Source organism: Choloepus didactylus, chromosome 14 (assembly GCF_015220235.1).
Source record: "Choloepus didactylus isolate mChoDid1 chromosome 14, mChoDid1.pri, whole genome shotgun sequence".
NCBI classification, from domain to species: domain Eukaryota; kingdom Metazoa; phylum Chordata; class Mammalia; order Pilosa; family Megalonychidae; genus Choloepus; species Choloepus didactylus.
The window spans coordinates 94,798,180-94,824,603 of NC_051320.1; the positions used below are offsets into that span (position 1 = coordinate 94,798,180).

The 26,424-nt window shown below is 38.2% G+C and overlaps 1 protein-coding gene across 1 annotated transcript in view; it reads right to left on the reverse strand.

The window, feature by feature from the left end:
* Nucleotides 1-26,424, reverse strand: part of TRAPPC9 (trafficking protein particle complex 9) — a 743,379-nt gene that overhangs the window by 235,698 nt on the left and 481,257 nt on the right. The gene's annotated exons all lie outside the window — the stretch shown is intronic.

Consider the following 26,424-nt stretch of genomic DNA (forward strand, 5'->3'; position numbering starts at 1 on the left):
AACAAATAAACCAAGACTCAACTATATGCTATCCACAAGAACATAATTTAAATAAAATAGAGGGGATAGGTTAAACGTAAAAGAATAGAAAAAGATGTACCATGTAAATACTAACCCAAAGAAACTGATTATATTAATAGCAGACATTTCAGAGTATACTTCAAAGCAAGGAAAATTCCCAGTGATCAAGAGGGACATTATTTAATGACAAAAGCATCAGTTCATCGAGAAGGAATAATCATCCTAAATCTTAATGCACCTAACTACACAGCTTCAAAACATGTGAAGCAAAAACTGAGAAAACAAAAAGGAGAAATGAACAAAACCATAATTATAGCTGGAAACTTCAACACTCCTTTCTCAGCAATGAAGAGAACAAATAGACATAAAATTGGCTGTCAAGGGTATAGAAGAAATGTTGACCACATACTGATCGTCAATTTTACAGCATGCTAGTTAAAAAAAAATTAAATCAATGCATTAAAAAAACAAACATTTTGAATAAACAAAATATGTCATATACATACAGTATTAATCAGCTATAAAAAGCAATGAAGTTTTGATAATGCTACAACATGGATGAAACCTGAAAATATAAGTGAGGGTTGTTTTCTGAACTCTTCAGTTGTATTCAATTGGTCAACATGCTCGGCCTTGTGCCAGTACCAAGTTGTATTGATTGCTGCAACTTTGTAACAAGTTTTAAGATCAGAAGTGTTCGCCCCCAGTATCATTCTTCTTTTTCAAGATGCCTTTGGATATTTGAAGCCCCTACCCTTCCAAAAAAATTTGAGGACTGACTTTTCCATTTCTGCAAAGAAGATTTTTGGAATTTTGATTGGGATTGCATTCAATCTATAAATTGCTTTGGGTAGAAATGACATCCTAACAATATTTAGTCTTCCAAGAAAAAGGAATGTCCATTTATTTAGGTCTCTTTTGACTTCTTTTAGCAATCTTTTGTAGTTTTCTGTGTATAAGACATTGACATCTTTGGTCAGATTTATTCCTAGATACTTGACACTTATAATCGTCATTGTGATTGGATTTTTTTTCTTAATTTCTTCTTCTTATTGCTCATTTCTAGTGTACAGAAACACTACTGATTTTTAAAGTATTGATCTTGTACACTGCCCCTTTGCTGAATTCATTTATTAGTACTAAGAGCTTTGTGGTGGATTTTTCAGGATTTTCTGTATATATGATCATGTCATCTGCAAATATGGAAAATTTTAATTCTTTCCAATTTGGATGCCTTCTATTTCTTTTTCTTGCCTAATTGCTCTGGATAGAATATCCAGTATAATGTTGAGTAACAGTGGTGACCGTGGACATCTTTATCCTTTTCCTGGTCTTAGATGGAAAGCTTTCAGTCTTTCACTATTGTTAGCTGTGGGTTTTTCATATATGCCTTTTATCACATTTGACAAGGAAGTAAAGATCAATCAATTGGAAAAGACTAGTCTCTTCAACAAATGGTGCTGGGAAAACTGGATTTCCGTTTGCAAAAAAAAAAAAAAAAAAGGAGGACACCTCCCCTCTCCACCTCACACCATATACAAAAATCAACTCAAAATGGATCAAAGATCTTCTGTTAGGTAATGGTTTCTTAGACTTTACACCCAAAGCACAAGAACAAAAGAAAAAACAGATAAACGGGACTTCATCAAAATTTAAAACTTTTGTTCCCCAAAGGACTTTATCATGAAAGCAAAAAGACAACCTACACAATGGGAGAAAGTATTTGGAAATCACATATCCAATGAGGGTTTAATACCCAGACTATATAAAGAAATCCTTCAAGTCAACAACAAAAAACCAACAACCCAATTTAAAAATGGGCAGGAAATTTGAAGACATTTCTCCAAGGAAGATGTACAAATGACCAAAAAACATATGAAAAGATGTTCAACATCATAAGGTAATTAGAAAAATTCAAATCAAACCCACAATGAGCGACCATTTCATACTCACTAGAATGGCTACTATTTAAAAAATGTAAAATTGCAAGTATTGGAAAGGATGTTGAGACACTGGAACACTCATTCATTGCTAGTAGGAATGTAAAATGGTACAACCTCTGTAGAAAACACTTTGACAGTTCCTCAGTAAGTACAGAATTATCATATGACCTGGCAATTCCACTTCTAGGTATATATCCAAAACAACTGAAAGCATGAACTAGAACAGATTATTTGTCACCTGGGATGCAATTCAAGTTGCTTTCATCAACTGATGGAATGAATAAACACAATGTGGTATATAAACACACAATGGAATACTATACAACCATAAAAAGGAATGAAGTTCTGATCCATGTGACAACACGGATGAACCCTGAACATATCTTGTTGAGTGAAATAAGCCAGACACAAAAGGAAAAGTACCACATGATTTCACTTATATGAAACAATTCGAATAAGCAAATTCATAAAGTCAGAATCTAGAAAACAGGTTACCACAGGATGGGAACAGGGCAGGGAATAGGGAGTTAAGGCTTAAAAGGTTCAGAGCTTCTATTTGGGATGATGGAAAAGTTTTGGTAATGGATAGCGGAGATGGTAGCACAACATTGTGAATGTAATTAACAGTAGTGAATTGTATATGTGAATTTTGTTCAAAGGGGAAATGTTAGGTGATATCTATGCACTAAAAATTTTAAAAAACAATCCTTGGAACTGCACAACACAGTGAACCCTAAGTTAAACCACGGAGTATACAGTTAATAATACAACTATAAAAATAGAACAATTGTAACAAATGAACCTCACCAATATAAGGTGTTAATAATAGGGTGATATATGGAAGCCCTGTATTAGACCCATGATTTTTCTGTGAACCCAAAGCTTCTCTAATTAAAAAGAAATTATAAGTGAAATAAGCTATAAGTAAAAGAGTATAATTCCACTTACATGCAGCATCTAGAATTAGCAAATTTGTAGAGACAGAAAGTAGACTGGTGGATACAAGGGGTTGTGGAGAGGAAGGAATGGGGAGTTAATGCTTAGTGGGTTCAGAGATTCTGTTTGGGGTGATAGAAAGGTTTTGGCAATGGATGATAGCAATGTTAGCATAACATTCTAAATGCAATTAATGCCACTGAATTGTACACTTAATAATGGTTAAAACGGCAAATTCTATATTCTTTTTATGTTATCATAATACAATTAAACAAATAAACATCATGATGAGTTTGATAAGCTACAGTGTATGGAGTTTGATCCAAATACCAGTTTTGTTGCTTAACGGCTATAACATCTTATGCAAATCATTTAATTCCTCTGAGTCTCAGTTCTTCATTTCCATAATGGGTATAAGAAAGCCTATGTCCCTGAATACAAGCAGGCTCCAATGAAAAGAAGTGAAAGGGTTTCGTAAAACTGAAAGTATATTATGATATAAATAGGAGGGATGGTGATAATCATTAGCTTCGTTGCTGTCAGTGGAGCAGCAGAAAGAACATCCAACCCTGACAACAAACCAATACCAGCTAAGCATTCAGTATTGACTCAGCTAAAAATGCATACAGAAACTCACAGAGCAAGGTTTGAATGTGCGTAACAACCACGGAGCGGCAACAAGAAATTAAATGGAGCTGGCTCCCTCCCTCGGTCTGGTCAATACCTCTGGGGCCTTCCCAAGTGCAAACATCAATGTTCAGTCATTTCCAGGAGCAAACATGAATCTAAATCAGGTAGTGACAGCTGCAGATAACAGTGGCCAAAGTTGTGTGGTCTTTCAAACTTCTACAAGCTCACCTATTTTCTAATCTGTCATCCTTCCAGGAAGAACTGATAGCCAGTATCAGGATGGATCACTTCCTTGTCAATTTTTAGAAAGTCAGATCAGAACAAAATAGAAGTTAAGACTCAAAATGTTCTTGTGGTGATATCATCTCATCTTAACCTCTGACAGTAAGTTATGAACTGCTAGATCAGGTTTCTCCAAGAATAGCACTAGGACTACAAGAATCACATTCCTAGGCTCTAGCTGAGATTCAATGAATCAGAAACTCTGGGGGTAATGTCAAGACTACCCCAATGCACTCTGAAATTTGGGTCTCACCATGCAAGCTATATATACAGAATTACAAAACATAAGATCTGTAACTCTCAAGGATCTCAAATTTTAATGGAGAGAAGGATGAGCACATAGTGGCAACACAGCAAACATTGTAGCATGAAAAAGAATCCGGGAAGACTTTAGATAGGAAGTGACTCTTGTGCTCACTAAGGGGCTTAGAACACAAGGGCTAAGAAGCAAACCTGTGGGAGGAGGGGGTTGGCATTCCAGACAGAGTGAGCAGCAGGTGCCAAGGCCCAAGGCCGGAATCAGCATGGCTTGTCCAGGGAGCTTCCAGGAACTTTCTCACAGGGATGAGAAAGGTATGATGGGGGGGAAGCAAGGGAGACATATTAGGTCAGATTATGGAAACTCTGCAACACAAACTTGATTCCTAGATAATGGGCACTCACTAAGGACCCTAAGAAAAGAAGTAACAAATTCATTCTTGTGTTTTGGAAAGAACACTTTGGCATACATTTGGGAAATGAATTGAAAAGTCTGATGATTCATTTCAGGTGTCAGCTTGGCTAGGTTATGCTGTCCAGTTGTTTGGTCAAGCAAGCTCTGGCTGATACTTCATAGACGATTTGCATCTATAGTCAGTTAACTGCATCTGTGGCTAAATGCTTCTACAATCAACAAAAGAGATTGCCCTCAGCAATGAGGGGAGTCTCTGCATCCAATCAGTTGGGGTCTTAAAGCCAGAACTGAGGAATTCAGAAGTCAGAAAGTAGAGGATATTGCCAGGTGACAGGAGGCAGAAATACAAGCCAAGAAACCCCAAGGATTGCCAGCAGCCAGCACCATAATGCTTACAGATTTTAGGGAGAAAACAAACTTTCACAATGATTTTGGATTTCTTCTATCCTCAAAACCATGAACCAATAATTTTTCATTGTTTAAGCCAATCCACGTATGGTATTCTTCATAACACGGAAAGGGAGAAACTGAAGGCAAAGTGGATTTGAAAAGTCTTTGCCTGAGTCAAACAGAGCTATTAAAGAAGAAAGGACATAGTTTGGTGAACCGCTGGAATGTGAGAGCATTTCCCTAACAGTGATTGACAAGCAAGTAGGGCTTTGTGAAGGGTGTCTGAGGCTTCACATTATTGAAGGCAGAGAGGGTCTCTGTTCCTAATTTTTTTATTAAATAAGTTTTAAAATATTGTTTTAAATTTTTTCCCTTAGGAGAAATAATTTGGGATGGCTACAAAAAAAAATAGACAATAATAAATGTTGGCAAAGATATAAAGAAATTGGAACCTTCATACATTGCTGATGGGAATGTAAAATGGTACAGACACTTCGGAAAACAGTCTGGAAGGTTGAACACAGAGTTACCTATGACCCAGCAACTCCACTTCTTGGTATCTATGCTAGAGAAACGAAATCTTAAGTCCACACAAAAACACGTACACAAATGTTCACTGCACCACTGTTCACATGAGCCCCAAAGTGGAAACAACCCAAATGTCCATCAACTGATGAATGGATAAACAAAATGTTGTATATGTATACCATGGAATATTAGTCAATAAAAATAAATGAGGTACTGACACTTCATTGTGGAATAACCTTGCAAGCATTATGCCAAGAGAATGAAGCCAGACAAAAAAGACCAAATGCTGTGTGATTCCTTTTACATTAAATGTCTAGAAGAGGCAAATCCATAGAGACGGAAAGTAGATCAGTGGTTTGCATGGACTGGGGGAAGGACTAGGAGTAGGGGGTTAGGAAGCGACAGCTAATAAGTACACAGTTTCATTGGGGGGAATGAACATGTTCTCAAATTTTCTAGTGATGATGGTTGCACAACCCTATGAATATACTAAAAACACTGAATTGTACATATTAAACGGGTAAATAAGACAGTATGTTAATTATACCTCAATAAAGCTTTTTTTTTTTTTAAATAAGAGAACAATTTGAGAGCCTAATTTTATAGAAGTGAGCAACAGTTACTGGAGATCAGCTGTAAATGCCTATGACTCAGTCACTCAGTTGCTTCATCTCTCAACTATCAACAATCAATAGCATAATAGGTTTGATAAACATACAGTTTATTCTCTACACAGTTTAGTTTGCACTCATAACAGACCATTGGTTAAAGAAAAGAGCCATAGAGATCACAATTTAATGAGGGGCACAAAAATGACTTTGCAATTGTGCCCCGGGTGATTGTCACCAGGTCTGTGACACTTATGCATCTCATCAAAATTCATTCGTAACACATTTAGACACTTGTAGTGCCTTAAAATATAAGACAACATGTTTAAAAAAAAAGGGAAGATTATATCCAATCTGGCTTTTCACTTTCTGGAAATGAAGACAATCCAAATTCACAAAGGATTATTTGTAGACAAGTATACTTGCAAACAACAACCTGAAATCATATTTCACATATTATCACTTGGAAATTAAGATCTGAAATGATTTAAACAACAAACCAGTAGAACTTTCAAAATGCAAGGATTCCAAACACAAAGTCACAAAGAAACCCTGGTCAACTGCTGATGCTGAACAATCTATCTTTTAATATATATTCAACTGCCAAACCAAACACTATATATTCATTTTTAATTTGCTTCTAAACCATGTTTTTTAAACATAATACATAAAATAGTACAGTACTTGTTAAATAGAAAATCGAAACCAGTCTTTAAATATTTATTAAATATTGTTTTAAGGTGAATATTAACATATACTTTTTTAAAATATATTAATCTAAAATTAAAGACTAGATTACTGATTTTAATAAGTTAATAGTACATATATCAGTCAGACATAAAGTGAACAAAGCACAACGTGAGGCTGTCCGCTGGGCAGAGGTGCACCTGGGAGGGCCGTGCACGGACGTCACCCCAGAGGACACCCAGGCTCGCTGCTCCGACCAAGGACGGGCTGGCCCCAGCTGGAGAGGAGGAGAAAAGCAGGCTCTTCATCTCAGAGCACGCTCTGGCCAGGGGAGGGAGGGAGGGAGTGGGGCAGTACATTCAATTGTTAAGCTCCCTTCCAACCTGAGATTCTGTAAATCACAGAAGTGCGCTTGCAATTTCAGGGCAGGGGTGTGCTGCATGGAGCCTGTGACACAACTTCAAATACGTTCTCCCCACCTCCTCTTCTCACTTCAGGTAGTTTCCCTGCAGGTCACAAGCACTTCCAAGACTGTAATCAACCACTGATGTTAAGAGGGTAGAGCTGAAGGCTGGGGGAGGCTTTCTCTGTAAGGCAGCCCTCTTCTTCTGGTCAGCAACCAGGACTGAATTAACCAGCGAAGTTGTCACCCTGCAACTTCCACAAGGAAGACGATGAGTCCCTTACCTTGCCCTTGACCACTCTGAGAATTTCTGAGATGCAGAGCAGCTGTTGATAACAGACTGTGAATTATAAAACCTCCAAAGAAGACAGAGCAGGGTCTCATCTTGTTTCACAGACCCGCAGGGCTTTTACCACACACTTAAGCTATAGGACAAAAAAACACAATGGTACAACTCCAAAGAGGGACAGCTACCCTTTCAAAACAATCTTGGCCTCCAGTCATCTCACATCCTAGCAAACCAATTCAACGTCATTAAATGTCCTATACATAACGTTACAAAAAAAAAAAAAAAAAAACTGAAAAGTTCATCTGATTAAAAAGTAAGACTAAGGGGTCTCAATTTGGTACTTAAAATAATTTCTTCCAATATTTATTTTCTAAATTTTGCAACGCAGACCTGAATATTTTATATCACCCGCAGCAAGAGGGTGTTGACGGTGTTGTAGAAAAGATGCTGCCTAGCAGAAAGCTGTGATCTCTACGAGAGCCTGGCCAGACGGCCAGGGGAGAGAAATATGACCCTGCAAAACTACCATATTCCCCACCAGCAGCACCACTGTCTTCTCTCAATTTTCTATTAGAATAATGTTGTCAGAATGATCCCGCAGAGAACTATTCAAGTACACATCACTGCCACAGTTCCTTTAGACTGCACAACCCTCCAGGGCAAGAAATAGGCCTTATTGTTTTTTCTATCACCAGAATTGAGCAGGTGCTCAATTAATGCACAGTAGGCAGGGCTGAACATCAGTGGGCAGGGATAATCAGGGTTGACAATGACAAAGGCCTGATTTCCATTTCAGACAAGATGGGATAGATTCACTTTTCCTGCTCCTCCCTCTAAATAAAACAAGACACCCTGGAAATATTTCTACAAACAATCCTAAACAGACTCTGAAAGACAGGAACAGGAAGGTGTACTGGCTAGGGAAGGTGAGGAACAACAGTGTGGTGAGCTCCCTGTGCTCTTAATTTATTTCCCATACACCCCAGGCTGGGAGCAGGAAAGGCCTGTCCCCCAGGCCACCAACAGGCATGGGCAACAAGAGCCCCGTGGCCTGGGAAAGGGGCAGCCCAGCAGACAGGCAGCAGGTAGGTGTGCCTCACAAACAGGCCTGGTGTCCCCCACCTCCACCTAGCAGCCACAGGGCTAGGGAAGCACACGCTGCCCACACAGGTGGCACCAGAGGGATCAAGCAGGAGCGTAAGAAGTGCCTGTCCAGTAGACAAAGCACACCAGAATAGCACTGCAAGGCCTCTGACCACTAAATTATCACTAGAAACACAACCCTAAAATGTAGGCCAAGAACTACATGCTAAACCTAAACATGATGACTGCCTGCTAAAATAGGAGATGGAAACAGGATCCAGAGTCTCTTATAACAAAAATTCACAGAGGGCAATAGAAAAAAATCACTTGTCATACCCAGACCCAGGACCAGGAAGTTTGAAACTTGAAAAAGAAAACACAATCAATTTATGTCAACACCAAGATAAATCAGACATTGGAAATATCTCTTGAGGATTTTACAGCATTCATCATAAAAATTCTTCAAGAAGAAATTATGAATTCTCTTGAAGCAAATAAAAATACAGAAACCTAATAAAAAATAAAATTTATGAAAAAACAACCAAATGGAAATTATACAACTGAAAAACACAACAAGTGAAATAAAAACTCACTGGATGGATCCAACAGTAGAATGGAAATGACAATGAACAGAATCAATGAATTTGAGGTAGGATCAATAGAATTTGTCCAATATGAACAATAGAGAGAAAACAGACTGGAAGAAAAAAAGGGAACCATGACCTAGGGATCTGATGTATAATAACCAAAAAAAAACACAAAAAAACAAAAAAAAAAAAACACTCTGTGCCAGTTTGAATGTATTATGTCCCCCAAAACACCACTATCTTTAATGCAATCTTGTGTGGGCAAACGAATCAGTGTTGATTAGATTGTAATTCTTTGATTGAGTGTTTCCATGAAGATGCGACCCACCCAACTGTAGGTGATAACTCTGATCAGATAATTTCCATGGAGGTGTGGCCCTGCCCATTCAGCGTGGGCCTTGATTAGTTTAGTAGAGCACTATATAAGCTCAGACAGAAGGAGCAAGCTTGCTACAACCAAGAAGGACACTTTGAAGAATGCACACAAACTGAGAGAGGAGCTGCAGCTTACAGAGACATTTTGGAGGCAGCCTTTGAAAGCAGACTGTTGTTCAAGAGAAGCTAAGAAAGGGCAAATGCCCCAAGAGCAACTAAGAGTGACATTTTTGAGGAGCTGCAGCCTAGAGAGGAACGTCCTGGGAGAAAGCCATTTTGAAACCAGAACTCTGGAGCAGACGCCAACCACATGCCTTCATAGCTGACAGAGGTTTTCCAGATGCCATTGGCCATCCTCCAGTGAAGCATTAGCAAACCGGAACAAACCCTAAAATTTGTGTCATATGATTCCCAGAAGGAAAGCAGTGAGGCAGTAAGAGAGTGGGACTATAAAACTATTCAAAGATTAAATAGCAAAAAACAACACCCATACATTCAAGAAGCTGAGTGAACCACAAATAGGACAAACTCAAAGAAATCCATGCCAAGATATATCATAATTAAACCTCTAAAACTAAAGACAAAGAAAATATCTTACAAGTAGTAAGCAAGAAATGATGCATTGTCTATAGGGGAACAACCAGACAAACAACACTGGATTTCTCATTTGAAACCATGGAGACCAAAATAAAGTGGCACAACACTTTCCAAGGGCTACAGGAACAAAACTGGCAACTTCAAATTCTATATCCAACCTCTCCTTTGAAATGGAGGGGAAATTAGGACATTCTCAGATGAAGGAAAACTAAAAGTATTTGTAGATCTATCCTTAAATAATGGCTAAAGGAACTTCTATGAACAGAGTGTAAACGATGAAAGAAGCAGCCTTGGAACATAAGAAAAGAATAATAAAATGGGTAAAAGTAAGGGTAAGTAGAATATGGTTCTCATCATGGGTTTCTTATATCATACTTAATGGTTGATACAAAAATTCTAACATCAGTCTAATGTGTTGTTCAATATATGCAGAGTAAATACTTAAGTTATTTGTACTTAAAAAGTGGGGATGGTAAATTTACTTAGATTGTCTATTCTTCACTCAAAGTGGTAAAACATTAACAGCAGTAGACTGTTATAAGTTCCATATCTATATTATAATACTAGAGTAACCACTAAGAAAAATATGTAAAGTTATATACTCAAAAACACTACAAATAAATCAAAATGTAATTACAAAGCAAAAGTTAAAGCAACAAACAGGAAGAAAAGAGAAACAGAAGAATAAGAAACAGAGGGATCAAATATGAAACAAGTAATTAAACTACAGATATAAGCCCTTACATATCAATAATTACTTTAAATGTAAATGGTCAATTAAAAACATATACTGACAAAGTGGATTAAAAAAACAGATCCAACTACAGGAAACTCAAATCAAATAATGATGTAGGGAGGTTGCAATTAAAGGGATAGAAAAAGATATATCATTCAAACATTCATTTTTAAAAAAAGAATGCATATATTAATATCAGATAAAGTAGATATCAGAGCAAAGAATTACTAGGAACAAAGAGGGACACTACATAATGAGGGAAGCATCAATTCACAAAGGAATGATATGAGGAATGAAAGGGGATATCACTAAAGACCGACAGACATGAAAGGATAATGAGAGAAAAGTATAAACAACTTCTCACTCATAAATTCTATAACTTAGAAGCAATAGACTATTTCCTCAAATGCACCATGGCAAAATAATCTGAATAGTCTGATAACTGCTAGAAAAATTTAATTTGAAATTAAAAATCTCTCATAAAAGAAATCTCAGGCCCAGATGGCTTTACTGAAAAAAAATTTACTATTTTAAGAAGAATTAACACCAATTTTACAAAATCAGTGTGAAAAGAGGGAAAACTCATCATTTCATTTTTATGAGACCAGTATTGCTCTGATACCAAAACTAGACAAAACAGTACAAAAAAGAGAAAACCAGAGGTGCATATCTTTGACGAATTTTAATGCAAAAAAAAAAAAAAACCACCTCACTGAAATATTAGCAAATCAAATCCAGCGATGTATAAAATAATTACATACCATGACCAAATGGAAGTCATTCCAGAACCATTTTGATGGTTGGTTCAATATTAAAAAATCAGTATGAAGGCTAATAAAGAAAAACCATGATTGTATCAATTGATGCAGAAAAAGAATGACAAAACCCAACACCCATTCATGATAAATTTATTAGTATACATTTATTCACAATAAAATCTTGTTACAAACTAAGAATAGAGTACAACTTCCTGCAACTGCCTAATGCCAAACAAAAAGAATTCTGAAAGCTTCAAGAGAGAAGCCACATGTCACGTGTCACAGACTCAATGAGATAAATTGCCAATTTCTCATCAGAAACCAAGAAGGCAATGGGATGACAAAGTTCTAAAAGAAAAACTTGCCAACCAAGAATTGTATATCTCACAAAACTCTTTCAAAAATGAAGGACAGATGAACACTTTTCTAGAGAAACAAAAGCTGAGGAAGTTCACCACCAGACCAGTACTACAAAAGATGCTGAAGAGTTCTGCAGCTGGAAAGGAAAGGACGCTAGACAATACATGGAAGCTGCACAAAGAAATAAACATCTCCGATGAGGGTAATGGCATGGGTAAATATAATGCCAGTACTATTAAATTTTTGGTTTGTAACTACACCTTTTTTTTTTTTTTTTTTTACTTCTTACAGGATGTAAAAGGCAAATGCATAAACTGTAGTGAGAAATCAGTGGTTTTGCACTCACAAAATAAAGACGGGGACAGAGGAGTATAGAAATAGAGCGTGTGTATTCTATTAGAGTGTGTGTATTCTACTAAAGTTCAGTTGGTATCAAAGCAACCGAATTGTTTTAGATTTAGGATGTTAGATTTAAGCCCCATGGTAAGTACAAGGAAAATATCAGAGAATATACAAGCTCACAGAGACAGAAATTAGTGTCCAGGTTGAGGAGCGGGGTAGGGGAACGGGGAGTTAATGCATAATGGGTGTAGGCTTTCTGTTTGCGGAGATGGAAAAGTCTCAGTGATGGAAGGTGGTGAGGGCGCTGCAGTGTTGTGAATGTGATGAATCCCATTGAATGGCACGCTCAGAGCGGTAGAGATGGGAAATATTTATATTATATACATATATATTCCCATAATTAAAAAACATAGAAACAGCAACTAAAGAGACAATGGCAATTAAATGCAATACATGTTCCTGGATAGAATCCAGCAAGGGAGGAGGAAAAGCTCAAAGGGACATTATTGGGACATGAAAAATCTGGAATATAGACTGTAAGCTTTATATCAGTGTTAAATGTCTTGAACGTGATGACTGCCTTAGGGTGGTTACTTAAGTGAACATCCTCGTTCTTAGGAAATGTATATAGCTGTGTTAAGTGCTCAAGGAGCATGATGTATACAACCTACACTCAAGTGTTCAGAAAATGGATTGATAAAGACACGTATAGATAGATAGAAGGCAGAAGGGAGGGAGGGAGGGTGGGAGGGAATATATAGCAACTGTTGCAAAAAGTTAAAATTGGTGGATCAGGGTATCTGGGTGGTAGAAGTACGTTGGAGTTCTCTGATAGGATTTGTACTTTCTTTTCTGTCCTGTGAGTTTGAAAGTATTTCAAAATAAAAAGTAAAAAAAAATACACTGTTAAGAGGATGATAAGACAAACTACACACTGGGAGAAAATATTTCCACACCACGTATCTGACAAATGACATATCTAGAATACATAAAGAACTGTCAAAACTCAACCATTAAAAAAATCAAAATAAAAAATGGGCAAAAGACATAAAGAGACATTTCAATGAAAAGGATTTACAGATAGCAAACAAGCACATAAAAAGATGTTCAAAATCATTGGTCATTAGAGAAATGCAAATTAAAATCACAATGAGAAAATACTACTTATCTGTCAGAATGGTAACAATTAAAAATACTGCTAACACCAAATGCTGGCAAAGATGAAGGGCACTGGATTACTTTCATTGCTAGCAGAACTGTAAAATGAGACAGCCATTCCAGAAAATGGTTTGGCAGTTTCTTTAATAACTAAACATGCACTTATTATATACCCTGGAAATCACACCCTTTGGCATTTATCCCACAGAAATGAAAATTTATGTTCATACATAAACCTGTCCATGGATGTTCATAGCAGCTTTATTTGTAAAAGCCAGAAACTGGCAACAACCCAGATGTCCTTGAACAGGTGGATGTTAAACCAACTGGGGAGAATCCACAGCACAGAATACCACTTAGCAATAAAAAGGAAAGAACTACCACTACACACAACAACCTGTACAGATCTCCAGAGAATTAACTGAGTTAAAAAGCCAACCTCGAAAGGTTACAAACTTATGATTCTGCCTATATAACATTCTTGAAATAACAAAATTATAGAGATGGACAACAGATTAGAAGTTGCCAACTCAGGAGTGTGGAAGGAGGGTGGAGTATCAATATAAATGGGTTCTTGATTGTGGCAGTGTTTATACAAGGCTACACATGTGATAAAATTTCACAGAACTATATACACACACATACGTAAATGAGTCTTGGAAAACTTGGTGAGATGGAATAAGGCCCATTTCCTAGCTGTGATACTGCATACGTCATGTGGGATGTTACCACGGAGGGTGGCTGGGCATAGGCTGCATGGGCTCCCCCATCTCATTTGTTTTACAACCTCCTGTGAATCTATAATTATTTTCAAAGAAGGAGTTGAAAAAAATTGCAGGGTCTGAATCAAATCAACATTTTCAGTTATTTGCAGTCAGGAGGAGGAAAGAAGAGGTTTTGTCTCCAGTTCTGTAACAAATTCCAGGGCTTAGAAATCTAAGGGATTTACAACACTTCTCCCCCGTAGAAATGTACTTATCATGAAATAAAACGGGAAGTCTGGAGCCTAAGTCCTTAACAGTCCAGACGCGCATCAACAGAACTCAGCATGCCCACAGTAGCTCAGCATTTAGGGTCACACTGAGGCCATTGTGATGCCACAAGATACGAGGGCACTGGCCCTGTTCATCAGGCATTTGAGACGAGACGCACAAACACTGAGCAAGGACAAGGAAAAAATTATCATCTGAAGGATTAAAACAACATGAATGGAAAAAACGAAAGTGAAAACTGTTTTATACTTTATATTTCACCCTCAACAGATTAACAAAACACTCTAAAGCCTGTTGCCCCTACAGTTGTACCCTTCTCGGCCAGGGCACCTACATCTTTCCAGCTCATCAGGACAAAGTCTTGGAGTCACCGAGCCTCCCATGCGAGAGAAAACCCATGTCTGATGCACTGCTCATCTGAACATATCCAGGATCGGAGGGGTTTTTATCACCTCTCTCGCCAATACACCAGGATTGCAGCAGCAACCAGCTGTTTGCACCAACAGTCTCTCCTCCCACAAAAGCTGATTTCTCTCTGTAATGCTTATCACCTGGCATACTTATGTGTGCTGTCTATACCACCTGGCAAGGATACCACCTGCATGTTTAACACTCATTTCCTCCCCCTGAAATAAAAGCTGAGAGCATGAACTTTGTTTTACTCATTGCTGTCTCTTCAGCACCTAGGACAGTGCTTGGCACAAAATCGAATGCAAAAAGCATTCCATGAAAGGAGAGAGGGAAGGACTCAGGCAGGAAAAACTGAATTCTGGTGAGGCTGCAGGGAAGCAAGTACATTCATGCAAACTTTTTATTATATCCTGGCAATTTTTGGTAGGCAATTAAAAAATATACAACACGATTTGGAAACAACTTACAACTTTTGCAGGCATGCATGCATGTGTTATTTATTTAAATGATGAATAAGGAATCAATTTTTAATTTTTTAACATATATAGCAACTAAATTTGTATAATGCTTTACACTTTATAATACATTTTAAAATACACTGCCTTTTAGATTTTTATTGTAAAAAAATTGGTTCCCAACATCACACAACATAAAGAAAGATGTATTAGTAATATAAATGTAAAACTGTAAAATTATAAAAATCTTAGAAGAAAATCAAGAAGGATGTATATATAATCTTGAGTAGGGAAAGTTTTTTGAAACAATACATGATACCCAGGAGCCTTTAAGAACAATGTGATAATTTTTACTACAAATTAACAAATGTACACAGAAAAAAGATACCACAAAGAAAATTAAAATACGAATGACAAATTATGATAAAATTAATACGCAGAATACACAAAAATAACTGATCAATAAAACATAAAAATTTTTAACTCAGCTAAGAGTATGTATAAAGGCACTCATTTAAGACATGTTCATAGTTAAACATATAAAAATATTTTTGACTTTAATAAGATTAAAGAAATTAAAATTACCAATGATAGTGAGATGTTTCTCATCCAAACTGAAAACAATGAAAAATAATAATATATCCAGTGATGTCTACAATCAGGAGAAATTAGCATTCTAACACACTCTTTCAGGAGATGAAGAAAAATTCCATAACATATTTAAACTAAAAATTACTGGAATTTATTACAAAAAGCATTCCACACACAGACCAAGATTTCTATACAAGAATGTCCAATGCAGAACAGTTTAAAATAGCAAAAGTTGAAAATAATCTAACTGTTCCTCAATAAGGAAGTAGTTAAAAAATTATGATACATCTATATAATGGAAGAGTATGCTATGGGTGAACAAATAAGGAGAACTATATATACTGATATAGAATGACAATCAACGTGTATTAGATACATTTTTAGTTGTGTGAATCATTAAGATTTTATTTTTAAAATAATGGTGATAAATATTTTATGCATATTTACATGAATAAAAGTAATTTGAAGAAATTTGCATTAAACTTTTAATAAGGTTGCCTTTTATGAGATGACATGCAACAGATACTCATTTCCTACTAAACATTTCCACAAGGCATAAATTTTGTATAACAAGTTTGAATGAAATTGGCTTTCAGCAAAAAAAGAGCAGAGGAGAAAAACACGGTTTTTATATAATCTTACCTACAACCCTGTCAAATAAAAAGTCCACTATTTTCTGTCAAAGAAAACCAGGGCTCAAGCCTCTGAGAGCCCTGACGAAAGGCTGGAAATGGATGCAGACCTCTGATTCCAGATCCTTTCTTCTCTACTAGATGAAGGTTCACTGTCATTCCCCAGACATTTGTGATGCCCCTACCATTTGCCAGTAAGCTTAGGGACACATTTAAAGGGAGAAAGCAACACATCTATCAAGATTCACAGCAAGAGGGAAGGAAAACAGTATCTACCCCCATGCCCTGCTGGCTTGCTAGTGCCAGGCTCTGTCCCCACAGAACTCTCGTCAGGAGCCCCATTTCCTAGAGACCCTATGACCTGTCCAAAGCCACGCAGCTGGTGAGCGCAGAGCTGGGTTTCCCACCTAAGTCTGCCTAACCCCAAAACCCACTCTCCTTATCTCTCAGCCCCGCCACCTTCGCCTGTGGTTGGCCCCTGGCTCCTCTACCATTTGGGGGTGTCATGCAGCCATTCCTAAGGACAGGCTAGTTATTTCTCCTCTTGGTGCCCAAGTTCCTCGGCTATCACGGGATGAAAGCAGCAGGAGCCAGTGCCTCCTGAGCATGTCGCAGGTGCCAGGTCCTAGTCCAGGCCAATCTCTCTGTAATGATCCTCATTTGCAGGTGGGCAAGGTAAGTGCTGAGAGGCAGCAGAACCCGGAAAATGTTTCCTAAGGGGACAAATGGGTTACAGACACAGCAGAGAACCTATATCCTGCAGCTGGCCTGGCCCCTAGTAGGAGCCCAATAATGATACAATTATACACTGTGCCCACAACTTCACAAAAATCTGTGCATCTAAAGACCAGGGCTGATGAGGCAACACAGAGAACTGGAAAGGGCAGCATCTTAGAGTGAGTGGGACGCTAAGTCCAATTTTAAATAGATGCCTTTGCAAAAGATGAAATTCAGTCCTTTTGTGCTTACTTGGCAGATGAGGCCAGGTGAGGGTAAAACTACTTCACCTTTCAGTGTGGCCCTCAGGGACCTATGCTCTGCCCACCCAAACCTCTCTCTGCCCCTCCACTGAACGCCCACCTCTGATCAGGCCACCTCCGGGTCTCAGACTGCACCACCCCCTTATCCAGAGAACTCCTACTGCACCTCCTCCATGATGCTCCCCTCAACCACCCACGCGAATTGAGTCCTTCTTACTTCAGGGCTCTCTCCACACGCTGTTTATATCCCAGTTATAATATTCATTCAACAATTCAATTGAGTTCAAAATTGTTTATTTTATCCCAAGCACAGCGCAAGATGCTGCAGACCCGGAGTGGGTCAGAGTGGGTCAGGGTGCTTGCCTCCGCAGGGCTTACACAGCGGGGAAGGAAGGGCAGCAAGCAGGCCTCTCAGATGTGCCCAGGTGAGAACTGTCCGAGCCACAGGTGGACTGCTGCAAAGCTGGCCCGTGTTTACGTGACTGACTCACCCCTCTGTCCCTAGCATTTGGCACACCACAAGAGTCCATGTATGAGTGTGTGTGCACAGGTCCACACACACACGAGAAAACTGACAAACTTCAGTCGGGCACAAACATTTTTTAAACCTCACCACGACCCTGCAAGATCAATGTCATTTCCATTTCTAGATGAAGGAAAAATGAATAAACTTGAATTACGTACTCAAGACCACAGAGCAAACAGGTAGTAGAATCAAAATTTGAAATCAGATACAGGTACGTCTAATTCTGAATCCTGGTGCTTCCTAAAATTCTAAGTTCTTGTTAAATTTAAAACCAACTGAATCAATACAGCAACTTGAGAAAGAGTTACTATAATAAAAATCCAACCTTAGAAATGCCTTCATTATGTGTCCAAGAGCACATGCTCCTCAAAGGGCTGAGCTGCCGTTGCCCCACGGTGGGCAATGGAATTTTTCTAAATAGCTGAGCACAAGTGCTATGATGCCACGAGAGGTATGATTTCTATTAAAAATGTAATAACTATTGCACCCTACACCTGCTCAGAGGAGTATATTTTTTTGCAAAGCTTCAAAGTAGAAAGGTAGGAGATTGGATCATTTATTGTAACAAGCTAGAAAGAAACTGCTCCTCGGAAGAGACGGAGGTTCAGCATTCAAATAGTGATAGACTGGCTTAGCCCATTTCTAGTAGCTAAGAACATTACTGGGCAGCTTTGTGTAAAAAACGGAACTCAAAGGCAATTAATCTTCTAAATAATAGTCAACTGAAGACCCATGTATGCCCATGAGGAAGAATGGTAAAAAATAAAAATAAAAAATAAAAAAATAAGAGGATTCCACCTCACATTTATATTGTTTTAGTTAGAGTTTATAAAAACTTCCCCCTCTATTGTTTAATTTCTTTCCCTTGTCACCCAGATGAGGTGGGCAGAGCTGAGACGATCACTGCAGCCAAGGAAAGGAAAGCTAAAGCTTGGAGAGACAAAGAGACTCCTCCAAAGGAGCACTGGAAGGGAAGAGAATGGAAACCAGAACCCAGGTCTCTGGATTCCCAGTTCAGGGGTCAACTCCTAGCTCAAAGGTCATGTGACAGACAGCCATGATTCCACTGCATCTCTTCCACCATTAATGTGCAGCACAGGGTGAACTATTTAACATGTCCGGTTACCAGTGCTGACTTTAAAGCATGGAGGTTAAATGGCATGCTGAACACAAACCACCTAAGGCGCCCCCTGCAATATAACAGGCTCTAATAAATATTATTTCTCTTCCCCCTTTAACTTCTAGTATCCTGCCATGAAAAAAATTACCAATAAGGTCAACTGCATATATTATTAAGGAGAAGAGCAGACACATAAACTACCCCAGCAGCAAATCACTTAATATCCAAATGTATTTGGGTTTCAGATTATAGTATATGTTTCTGTGGTTACAAGCAATGAAGTTATCTTTTCATGTATTTTTGGTGTCTCTTTGCACTAAAATTGGCTTGAAACTTCAAACAGGCCCAAGCTGACAACAACTGTTTAGATTTCTTTTACCACAGAATACTTTGCCTATTCTAGAAATTTGTAAAAATGGAATGAATCATATAATGTGAATTCCTTTGGGCCTAGATTCCTTTAATCAGCATAATGATTTTGAGCTTAATTATGCTGTTGCATGGGTTCTATTTTTATTTCTGAGAAATATTGCTAGTATGGATGTACCACACACATTGTTTATTCATTCACCTGTGTGGGGCATTTGCATTGTTTCCAGGTTGGGGCCATTATAAATAAAGCAGCTATGAACATTCTTGATGGAGTCTTTTTGTAGGCATGAGTTCTTATTTCTCTTGGGTACACATGCAGAAATGGAGTTGCTGGGCTATGGCAGAGCTGTATGCTTAAAGTTAAGAGAAAAGGCTTGACTGCTATCTAAAGTGGCTGTACCATTTTATACTCCCACCAGCAATTTCAAAGACTTCCAATTGTTTTACCTTCTTACCAATATTTGGTATTGTTAGTCTTGTTTCATTTTAGCCACTCTACTGAGTATGTAGTACTTTTTAATTTGAAATTCCCCAATGATTAATGATGTTGAGTACTTTTCAGGTAATTATGGACCATTTGTCTATCTTCCTTTGTGAAATATCTCCTACTTTCTGTATGATTGTAACTCCAGTATTTATTTTTAAAAGTTCATAATATCTTGGATTATAAGGCATACTGTATTGAAAATATTTTCTCCCAAGATGTGACTTGCCTTTGGGTGAGCATAAGTTTCTATTTTTGATGGAATCCCTTTTATCAACTTTTTATTTTATGATTACTATTTTCTGGCTGCATATAAGAAATCTTTGCCTGCCTCCAAGTCAAAAAGATAATCTGCTACATTTTCTATGAGGAAGTTTATAGTTAAAGATTTTACATTTAGGTCTAAAATCTATCTCTAGTGAAGTTGTTCGTATGATGTGAAGAATGGTTGAAAAGACTTTTCTTTCCCCATGAAACTGTTTTCACAACTTGTTAAAAATCAATTGATGAGCTCGATGTCATCAACATGATGACGTAAGACATCCCCTGGGAAAGTCTGTCCTCAGAACCAACTAACAAAAGAACAAATCCCACTTGCTTGGAACTCAGGAGAATAATAGAGAATGGAGAAGGACTCCACAAATACTGAATCAAAGAAAAAGAAAAGTAATGCCCACAATCAGGCAGGAGATTTTCATTCCAGAACCTCCAGTCTGGACACCTCCCCATCACTGCTCTGTGCAACGCAGCAGTGGCACAGAGACAGCACAGCCCAGGCCCCGCCTGCTGCAGGTGCAGACACGGGGACCCAAGTGCACAGAGGCCCAGGAGAGAACACAAGCCGCATACGAAAGCACCCCACTCCAGCCAGGGGGATGGGAGAGACAAGAAAAATCATATCTCTTGATAATGGACACACAAAATATAAAGAGGTAATGTGGGACAAAAACAACATAAGAGGGGAAACAGATGGACATGGGAGCAGAGATCATGTATGCTACTGAAGCTCAGTTGGCATCTTTTCAATTAAGTAGATTATAAACACATGTTGTGTAATACAAACCCCAGGGTAACAACAAAGAAAGCATTTTTAAAATATTTAGAAGCAGAAATGAGAAAAGGATCAGTCAGAAACATCACACAACATAAACTATACAGAAAAGGAGTTTGTAATAAAGGAAAAGAGAACCAAAACTCAAATAAAACATAAAAACCAAAGGACAAAATGGCAGAAGTCCTGCCTTTACAGTAGTAACAGTGAATGTTAACGGATTAAACTCCTAATCAAATGACACAGACTGGAAGAATGGATAAAAAAGCATGATCCAACTATATGTTGTTTATAGGAGACTCACCCTAGACCCAAAGATACAAATAGGTTGAACGTGAAAGGATGAGAAAACATAACATACTCCAAGCAAATAGTAACCAAAAAAGAGCTGGAGTAGCTATAAAAATATTGGACAAAATGGACTTTAAGTCAAAAGCTGTTAAACGAGACAAAAAAGGACAGTATATATTAATAAAATGGTCAATCATCAAGAAGAAATAACAATTACAAACATTTATGCACCTAACTACAGTGCCACAAAATACATGAGGAAACACTGGCAAGACTGAAGGGAGAAACAGATGTCTCTACAATATTAGTTGGAGACTTCAATTCACCACTCTCATCAAGAGGTAAAGCACCCAGACAGAAGATCAAAAAGACAGACATAAACAGAACACTGACCCCAAAATGGCAGGATATGCCTTCTTCTAAAATGCACATGGATTGCTCTCCATGTTAGACCACATGTTGGGCCACAAAACAAATTTCAATAAATTTGAAAAGATTGAAATTATACAAAGCATCTTCTCTAACCATAAAGCAACAAAACAGGAAATCAGGAAACTCCACAAATATATGAAATTAAATAACACACTCAAACAACCAATAGATCAAAGAAGTTACAAGGGAACTTAGTAAAAACCTTGAGACGAATGAAAACAAGAACACAACATATCGAAACTTATGGGATACAGTGAAGGCAGTGCTCAGAGGGAAATTTATAGCCCAAAATACTTAAATTAAAGAAGAAGAAAGAGCTAAACTCAAAGACCTAACTACACACCAGAGGAAGTAGAATAAGAACAGAGAATTAAGCCCAAAGCAAGCAGAAAGAAAGAAATAACAAAGGTTAGAGTAGAAATAATTGGAATAAGAGGGAAAAAAAATAGAGAACATTAGCAAAACCAAATGTTGGTTCTTAGAAAAGAATAAAATTGACAAACCCTTAGCTAGACTGACAAAGAAAAAAGACGACTCAAAATAATGAAATAAAAAACGAGGAGGGGGTACATTAGTACTGACTGCACAAAACTAAAAAGGATCGGGAAGAGGATTCCATGAACAACTGTATGCCAGCAAATCAGAAAGTTTAGATGAAATGGACAAATTCCTAGAAACACATGAACAACCTACACCGATGCTAGAAGAAATAGAAGATTCAATGGAACAGTTACAAGCAAAGGGATTGAATCAGTCATTAAAAATCTCTCCAGAAAGAAAAGGATGGATTCACAGGGGAATTCTACCAAACATTCCAAGAAGAATTAATACCAATTCTACTCAAACTCTTCCAAAAAATTGAAGAAGAGGGATTACTTAAACTCATTCTATGAGGCCAAATCTCTCCAGTAAGAGAGGCAGATAAAAATATTAAAAGAAAAGAAAATTACAGACCAATTTTTCTTATGAATACAGATGCAAAACTCTTCAACAAAATTCTAGCAAATCAAATCCAATAGCACATTTAAAAGAATTATACAGCATGATCAAGTGATTTTATCCCAGTTATGCAAGGGAAGTTCTACATAAGAAAATCAATTAATGTAAAATACCACATTAACAAAACAAAGGGAAAAAAACATGTGATCAGCTCAACTGACATAGAAAGGGCATTAGACAAAATCCAGCATTCTTTCTTGATAAAAAAATTTAGAAAACAAGGAATAGAAGGAAACTTCCTCAACATGGTAAAGAGTGTATATGAAAAACCCACAGCTAACATCATACTCAATGGCAAGACGGAAAGCTTTCTCTGTAAGATATGGAAAGAGACAAGGATGCCCACTGTCACCATTGTAATTCAACATTGTTCTGGAAGTCCCAGCCAGAGAAATTAGGCAAGAGAAAGAAAGAAAAGGCATTCATATTGAAAAGGAAGAATTTTTCTCACTATCTGCAGGTAAGATGATCCTATATAGAGAGAGTCCCAAAAAATCTACAACAAAGCCCCTAGAGCTAATACATAAATTCAGCAAAGTGGAGGGGTACAAGCTCAATATACAAAAATCAGTAGAGTTTCTATATGTTAGTAATTAACAATCTGAGGAGGAAATCTAGAAAAAAATGCCATTTACAATACAACTAAAAGAATCAAATATCTAGGAATAAATTTAACCAAGGATGTAAAGACATGGAAAACCACAAAAATTTGCTAAGAGAAATCAAAGAAGATCTAAATAAATGGAAGGATATACTATGCTCATAGATTGCAAGCCTAAATATTAAGATGTCCATTCTACCCAAAATAATTCACAGATTTAACACAATCTCAATCAAAATTCCAACAGCCTTCTTCATAGGAATGGAAAAAGCCAATTATCAAATAAACTTATTTTTGGAAGAGTAAAAGGCCCTGAAGAGCCAAAAACACTTGAAAAGGAAGAATGAAGTTCGATTACTTATGCTTCCTGACTTTAAAATTTGTTACAAAGCTATAGTGGTCAAAACAGCATGGTACTGACACAAAGATATATAGACCAATGGAACTGAATTGAGAATTCAGAAATAGACGCCCCCATCTATGGCATTTCTTGAGTCTTTACTGAATGTCCAGAGTGTTTGATTACTTCCCTCACTTCCGGCTGGTTGGAACTTGAATGTTTCTGAGCTCTGGGCAAGCCCTGGTTGTTCTCTAGTTGTTCTACCTATCGCTCCCCAGTAGCTTTCCTGGCCTGGATTTGTGCAGACACAGCACAGTATTCAGGCACAAACTCAAAAGCCCCTTTGGCAGATTTCTGGAGTTCCTTCTCTGCTTGGCTTCCCTCCATCTCTAACTCAGCCCTACAAACTGCAACGGCAGCAGCAGCGCCCAGCTCTGATCTGGGTCTCCTTCCTGTTCCCTGAAGGCTGGGCTGTGTCTTCTGCCTCCCTGCTCTGCGGTCTGCAAAAGGCCTCCAAGCAGAAAGCCAGGGTAGTAAGTGGGGCCCATCTCATTTGCTTCCCTTATCTCAGGAATCACAGTCCTGCACTTTGGCAAAGAGGAAGTTATTTTAGGCATTTTGATTTTCTGGTAGTTTATAGTAGGAGGGCTAATCTGGCACAGTTTTTTTTTGAGCGTGCCTAGAAGTGGTATCCTGTAACCAATTTTATTTTAATTAACCATAAGTGTGCCTTATCCATCTGACTGTGGGTTCTTAGAAAACAAGAACCGTGTTCTCTCCATCTTATACCTCAGTGAGTAGCTAAAACTTTGGAGGTGTTAGTTTAAAGAATGAATGAGAGTACTTACAATGCAATCTGCTAACTGCTTTATTAGAAGTATGAACAATGTACAAGGGAACCCACAAAAGGGATAACCAACTCTGCCTACTTAAACTTACTTCTTTGTAAACCTTTCTTACGTAAGTAATAGATCATCAAGGGCAAACATATTTTCCAAGACGTTAAGTGGCAGAATGATAGTTCAAGAAGAAGAATAGTTTTAGAAAAGGATGTGTGCAAAGTCTCATTAGAGTGGAATTCCTTCACATGTCCTAGTATGATGAGAAATAAAGTGGAGTTTACATGAGGGGCTGCAAACAAAAGGAGGTGAAGAGGAAGACACAGGTCAGATTGGTAAGCACCTTGAGTATCACAGTCGGGCCTCTGAGCTTTAGCCCACTGGTCCTGAGCCAGCCTTGCAGCCAGGCAGTGACATGGAAATGTAGCTAAGGGAGCGTACTGAGGGAGCCAGACTGGAAGCAGGGAGATCACCAGGCAGCTATTTCCACAGTCCTGAGGAAAGATGATGAAGACTTGGAATGGAATGTAGAGGATGGACTCAGGACCATTTCAGAAGTTGAATCCATAGGATTTGAATACTCTTTAATATCTCAGCAAAAAGGAAAGAAAGAAAGAAGAAGTCAACAGCAGAAAACAAACAAAACATGTAGGCCAAAAGAAGAGAGCAAAGTTGACAGGCTGGCTAACTAGGAGCCAAATAGCACTTGAGCTCACAACCAACCCTTTCAAGTGTATGTCTGCAGCATACCATGTGATGGCATTTTTCACATCTTTAATTTTCATTTAGAGCTGTACGGACCAGAATGGGGAAGCCAGATATCAATTAGAGAAAAAAACAAAACAAAACAAAAAAACCTCAGTGACAACCTGTGCTGCTTCCAAGAACCATTTATATGGGCTTAACGCAGCAGGAGATGAGGGGAGGAGAAACACATATGACGTTTATGACGGAGGGGACCTAAATGCACAGAAAGCGCCTCAGATACTCTATTTTCTGGCAGCAGCCCTGGCCAAATCTTCCCCAGGGTCACATCCTTTTAAAGCTTTACACAAATGCAAAACAGAGGCAAGCCTTGGCAAGAAAGATTTTTGCTCCACTGATTGAAAAATTGATAGATGATGAAAGGTGATGCTAAAAGGTCCCAGCTAAGCCATTAATTCTTGCTGAAGCCATTCTCCCAATGGCTGGAAGAAAAAATCAGTCTCCTCCAAACTAAAACTATACTTCTCTTTTGAGGCTGCATCACTTTAAAGGAGTTGCTATGTCTGCACTAACATGGGCATTTTTCTTGGACTGGTGGGGGTGGGTTGCTACATGGGTTGTTCTCTCTGCTGTGTTCAAGGCTAGACAGGTGTGCTGGTTTGGATCTGTTATACACCCCAGAAAAGCCTATGTTCTTTAAATCCAATCCTGTGGGGGTAAAACTATTGTGAGTGGAACCTTTTGATTAGGTTGTTTCCATGGAGATGTGACCCCACCCATTCAAGTGGGTCGTAATCCCCCTGCTGGAGTCCTCTATGAGAGGACAAAAGGCAGGGACATTTTGGAGAGAGCTCAGAGAAGTTGAGACAGAAGCCCAGAGACATTTTGAAGAGAGCCACTGAAACCAGAAGCTAAACCCAGGAGAGAAGGATCAGCTGAGTCAGCTGTGTGCCTTTCCATGTGACAAAGGAACCCCAGATGCTATCAGTCTTTCTTCAGAGAAGGTTTATTTTCCTGTTGGTGCCTTAATGAGGACATTTTCATGGCCTTAGAACTGTAAATTTGTGATAATTTAATAACCCCCCAATGTAAAAGCCAATCCATTTCTGGTATATTGCATTCCAGCAACTTTAGTAAACCCAAACAACAGGTAAGTGTCACGGCTGCTGCCTTACCTCTACTAAGAATAAATAACACTAGCCCACCCTGTCTGACCC